The following is a 6,423-nucleotide window of genomic DNA, read 5'->3' on the forward strand; positions in this document are numbered from 1 at the left end:
TATGTTGGATTCACGTCATTATTTTTCTAACAAATGGGTTTGCTCAGATTCAACCTTAAAAACAGTAACATGGCTACATTTTGAGGTTACTGTTACTATACATTGATATTATGTAATCATTATAACGTGTGCATGTTCTAGATAGCATACATAAGTCATCGCAGGTCTGTAGAGATCTGCGCAGAATCTCAATTGGCATTGATCACTTTCATGTACTCCATGTACTTTTAATGTCATCTCAATGAGATGAAAGACAGCGATAAGTAACACATTAATCTGTTGTAGAAATAAATAAAATATCTGACATTGTATTCCCATTTGTCCTTTACTGTACTTTTAAATGGTTGATATCACAGAGATACACATTAGGGCGACAACTCAACCAAAAATCAGACAATGTTTTGTCATGGGAATTTGGTTAGGCTTTTAGATGGTTGAAAGCATTTTGATAACACATTGGGAATTCAACTAGCTTTTGGCTGTCCTTTTGAGTGGGTGAATATAGGTTGATCAAAGTCTCAACCGAATACTACCCAATGATCCACATTGAAATGATGTGGTTTGACCAGGGGGTTATTTTCTATTCCCTAGGAAGTAGGAGTAAAGTTCTTAGCTAGAGCTGAGTCAGATTTGGTTCACCATACAGTAGGTCACTTCCTTTAACATTGAGGTTTTCAGACAGGTTGGGGTTTTCATGTGGTTCCTTTTTTTGTGTTAACATTCAGATTTAACCTCTAATTTATGCCAGCTCAGAGCTCCTTTCCCCACCGCTGTGCTAAGAATGGTCTGGCCCCTGCAGGAGTGGATGTGGTTGATGGTGACTCACTGGGCTAATGGAAAGAGTTTTCTAATGCCCAGGGCTTTATCAAACAATGGAGGCTGATGCCAAAAGCAGACTGACACACTTCGGCTAGCTAGTCGCTGTTGATATGATATAAGCTTTCTGCTTAAAATCAGCTTGATCTGAGTTGATAGTTCACATCCTCCTCTCATGCCATTAGTGAAGGTACATAGTGTTCTGTTCCATATGTTCCAGTATAGGTACATGGTACAACCCCCCACCCCTCTCACCTTTTAACCGCTGTGCTGTAAATGTACCAGTACAGGAAACCGTTGAGGACGTCTTCTCCATCGCTCCTCTCATTTACAGGCACACCTCCTCTTCCGCCCATCGTCTTGATGTACAAATTGTGTTCACTGTTTAACCCCCACGGGAGGGGGGGGGGATCATTTATGTTCTGATGCTGCACTTCAATTTCATAACATGGATTATCCCCAGAGGAATGCAGGGCAATCTCAACCAGAGAAGCCTGAGACATGTGAAGGCTGCTCCTTCACTGCTTCCACAGGCACTCCCTCCATCATACTATACTGGTACAGCCATGGGAGCATTACAACTGGGCCACGCCTTGCAGTCAAGCTAAATCCAATTGACCACGCAACAAATAGGATATTACTCGGGTTATTTTGTATGTGATGATATTGAGGGAGTAGCCTGGTTACACCTTGTGCTAACATGTGGGTTTTGTGATTTGATCAATATGATCCAATCACTATCTAATTGAGGCTTGTCACGTCTACACATGGTGCTAAAATGTGTCTCTTATCCATCCATTGTGCCCACATTGTGACCAGATTTCCCGGTGCCTCCCTGTATGCAGATGTTTTTACAGATATTCTTTCAAAATAATATTTATTTATTTATTTTAAGACAATTATTGTTGCCATTTAAGTCAATGGTGCTACCTGTCAATGATTTTAGAGACCAGTGTAATGATTACTTAAATGGCTTGACCATCCAGATCTGTTTACACTTGAATTAAATCCAGATGCAATGGGTCGCTGACTACCTCCGGAGGTGGTCAGGATGATCTGATTACGATCAGACAACGATGCGTTTTTTTTAAATCGTGTATGTACCTGTCTTAAAAATGTGGGCACAATCAAATTGTGGACAAGATCAGGACAAGGGATGTGTGTCAGCACCAGTTGTAAACGGGGTTAGTGACACCTAATGTAAGAGTTCGGTAGTAGGGATTTGTTTGAGGGGAAATCTAATTTTCAGAAATGGGGAATAGTTATGGGTAATGTTTTGGCAATGCAGTTTAAGAAGCAGCAATGGGTAATGTAAGTTCGGCATTTGTTTATTTTCTGACATGCAAATTAATTGTATATGAAGGAATATTTCATTTGCACATCGTAGCTGACATTAAATGGATGAAAATAGCAATATCGTTAAATGCACATACCTCTGTAGATCATTATTTGCAAGAACAATTAACGTTAAGTGGGATGCCACTGATGTCTTGAACATCTGACATGTTGTGCAGACATGAAAAGGACAAATTAAAGATGCACAACACTATAAATATATAGTTGTTTATTCGCTGCTATTTCGAGCTGTAGTTAAATCCTGACTAAACCTGGCTTCATGTAAATAATAGCTATTTTTCATTTATGAATGTGACAGAGAAGATCTGCCAGCACTATTCACTGTGTTGTCTTTGCATATTAGATACAATATCTACATTGTTACATGCCAAGGGATTTATGTATAAGTTCTGTTATTTGGGACAAGCACTAGCTCCAAATACACAGGGAAATACTGCATGCACTCATTCTCCGTACTCTCCAAAGACCATCATAGAGATAGGGAGAGACAGAGAGAGAGAGCTACCCTGGCTCTAGCTTTGGCTCCCTGTCTGTCTGGATGGCTGAACAAGTGTTGCAGCCATAGTCACAGTGTTGTGGGTCCCAGCCTTAGCATGGGGAATCAGATGCAAACCAGCTGCTAAACTATGCAGCCTGTGACCTTTGGTGGACCCGGGAAGATGGATGCTTCCAGAACTATTGACATAAAATCCAGGCCCCACAAGCAGAGAGCAAATTTCTTACACATCCCACGCCCTGCGGACGCCATAAAATGAATAAGCAAGTGTGTTATAGTTCACTGTTCAGAGCTAACATGGAGGGTGAGATACATGTACATTCTTTAATTTGTCTCTGTATCGACCCATTCGTTTATGAGGTGTCAATCCCATAGCCATAGATGTTTAATTGTTAATTCTGTATGAGTCGTCAGAAGACTGGTAGCTGTGTGAAAACAGCCGAGGATGCTAGGCCCAATGGAATAATAGAGAGAGAGAGAATACAAATAAGAAGATAGACAAATGCGTTCATTTGTGTGTACCTATTGGTTTGCTACCGCCGAGTCATGCTGCAGGACCAATAGCTGTGAGTGCTAACCCCACGGAGTATAATAATTATCCCCAGAGAGAGAAAGAGACCTGTTCCATTAAAGTCAAAGACGATAGAACAATGATCAAACAAACAACAGCCATCCTTGATCTACAATCTACAACCTCGATTGTCTCCACACAGATAAGTACAGAACAGCAACAGAATGGCCTGCCCTCTCTTCTGTTCCAACAGAGCTGTTCCGCCTCTCTCCCTGTGCCTGCTATGTTGTTGATTTATCAGCTCTCATTTATCAGGTCCCATCCCCAGTAATATTATTATTCAGCGCACAGTGTCACCGTGGTCGCGGAAGGGGGTGCACTGAGATGAAAATGATGAACGATATTTCTTTCATAAGATGCATATCAGCCTGAGCATGTGATTTTGGGGCTTGTGTGTAGCTATTTGAACATTCATTCAATGTCACTTTCTGCCAAGACCGGCGAGGAGTATTTCTCATCCCTGCTGTGGGTATTTTCGCATGAACGGTCGACATGTTTCAAATAGGACATGTAATCATAGGACACAGACATACACACATACATGCATGCATGGAGGATAACACGCAGACAGTGGATCAGGTCTTTTTTATGACCCTCTTGCTTAAAGTTCTTATTTTTTCAGGAAAATATAAAGTTAAAAAAACAGGCTTTCGTCCTGTTTGTGGCCTAAAAAGGACAAGATGGCCAAGTAACAGTAACAGTATTGAATGAACAATCATGTGAAATATGACCATTATGACCCAACTGTTTGTTTTCCTATGCAATCATGGAAGTGTTGTGTCTACAGTATGTTCTGCACTACATGGTTACGCAGTGTGGATTTATATGTGCAATGAAACAGTTAATAAACACTTGACATTCCATCAACATTGCATCATTAAGGTTTTATTTCCTTCTGGCTACATCCATACAATGGCTGAAGAAAAATCTCTCTCTGTCTCGATGAGAAAAGTATTTTTCAAAGTGTTCATTATAATCTTGTCCTGTCAAGTGTGTGACGTTGTTGGGAGGCTAATACATTTGCTACAGGCTAGACGGCCATGGATCAATGTGCTGCTGATTATACAATGGGACTCTTGTATTATTGTCTCTAGCTATGGAGAGAAAAGAGGCCACTGGGTAGGCTTCCTGTCTGTTGGATCTATTGTAGCCAGCCATTCGTATGGATCGCTGTGTGGTAGAGTGACACGCTGACAGCCACACAGGAGCATAATTCAACACCACATTCCAATACCATTCAACCATGGTCATGCTTTGAATGTGTAGTATCATAGAGAATAGACATTGTGGTGCATATTGAAGCAGCATAACAAACCAGATTATGGGTGTAATACCAGATGACTACATTGATTTGTGGGTGTTCATTACAAGTTGTGTTTCATACTTTTCTTTCAATACATATAATGTTATAGTTGTAGGATAAATGCTTTAGTTGAGTGGTCAAACTCAGCTCCAAAGTATAAACTGAATTGACATCAACCGCTGTATATAATGGAACAGGCAATTAGTGAGGCTGTGCCAAGATGGACAGACAGTGGCCTGACTCAATAAACCACTAAAACGTGCATTTCATGCTGATCTGATGTTGCCCCGGTGATCATGAGGTGTAAAAACAGATTTCCACTGTGGCTGGATGATGTTAAATTAGTTTTCACTCTCGGCGGACTAATCTTTCTCTAGGCCATAGTTTTTAATTCCTCAATTCTAAGTGCAGATCAGCTTCAAATGCGTAGCTCTTTGCAAGTGTCGACAACACTCTCTGCAGCTGGAACTTTACAAGCCATGTTCTTTTGAAGTTGAAAGTTAAATGAATAAAAAATGTGACTTGTTTAAGGGGGCATTTCAGTAGGGGGGTGCACTGGAGCTTGGTTCATTTGCATTATTTCTTAATAAATAAATAAATCTCCCTTATTATGTCGTGATCGCTACATATTTAAAGTTGTTTTGTCGAGATCACAAGATAATATTGCCGTGATCACGAGATAATCAAAAGTACCACGCATCATCCATTCATTTGTTCAGATGAACCACCTCAAAGAGCCCTGTGGCTGCTGCTGCATTGATTGCAATGCTTTCATGGGGCATTTAAGCCTTGAACGCTACCTGACAAGCGGCTTGTCTCTCAGGCTGCGTATCGCCCCCAAGACCACAGCCAATCGCATGCAAGGAACAATGCAACTTGGCCAGTCTTGTGAGCTAACTAGTTAGCTAGGTAGTCTTGTTAGCTAGCTAGCTAGCTTGTTATCTGTGCTGGTTGTTAGCTTCCATAACTGATATGTGTATAATTATAAGGGACACTTCATGTTTTATGGATAATATTTAAATTTACAGTATCCATTCCTGACAGGCTGATCAGATTCAATTTCAGCCTCAGAGGCTGATAAGTCAGGATGATGCCTTGTAGGCTGTTTCATATATAAAGCTTCTTGCAGACAGCCTACAGGCAACATCCTGACTTATTTGCCTCTGAGGCTGCAATTGAAATGGATCAGCCTGCCAGGAATAGAGCGCACCCACTCTTATAATAATTATAATAATAATCATAATCATAATGCACTGACTGCTAATCTGCCTGAAAGGAGCTAAACCTATAAAACAGCCTACAAGGCACAATCCTGATTTATCAGCCTCTGAGGCTGAAATTGAATCTGATCGGCCTGAATCTCATACTGTAAATGTAAATATTATCCGTAAAACATGATTTTACAATTATACACATATCAGTTACGCAAGCTAACAACCCGCACAGATAACAGGCTAGCTAGCTAGCTAGCTAGCTAACAAGACTACCTAGCTATCCAGCTTACTCTCTTGTTCACAAGACTAGCCAATTTAGCTACGTTGTTGCTTGCATGTGATTGGCTGTGGTCTTCGGGGTGGCATCGTTCAGGGCTTAAATGCCCCCCACGAAGGGCATAAATGCCCCAAGAGCTGTTAGCTCAAGGTAAGGGACATTTAGCTTGCTAACAATACTAATTTCTAAACTGATGAGCTCCAAACACGAATGAAAGCATGATGTTAGTATGAAAGTTACCATCCTTTAGTGTAGCAATCAATAAAAACATATGTGCTGATCCACTGCGGGCTCTGGCGTTTCAGCCGTACTGTCAATCTGTCCACTCCTATTTATAGAGTTTATCTCACAATCTAGACAAAATAACTTTTGTTATGGAGCGATCATGAG

The sequence above is a fragment of the Oncorhynchus nerka genome, linkage group LG20, assembly GCF_034236695.1.
Source record: "Oncorhynchus nerka isolate Pitt River linkage group LG20, Oner_Uvic_2.0, whole genome shotgun sequence".
Taxonomy (NCBI): domain Eukaryota; kingdom Metazoa; phylum Chordata; class Actinopteri; order Salmoniformes; family Salmonidae; genus Oncorhynchus; species Oncorhynchus nerka.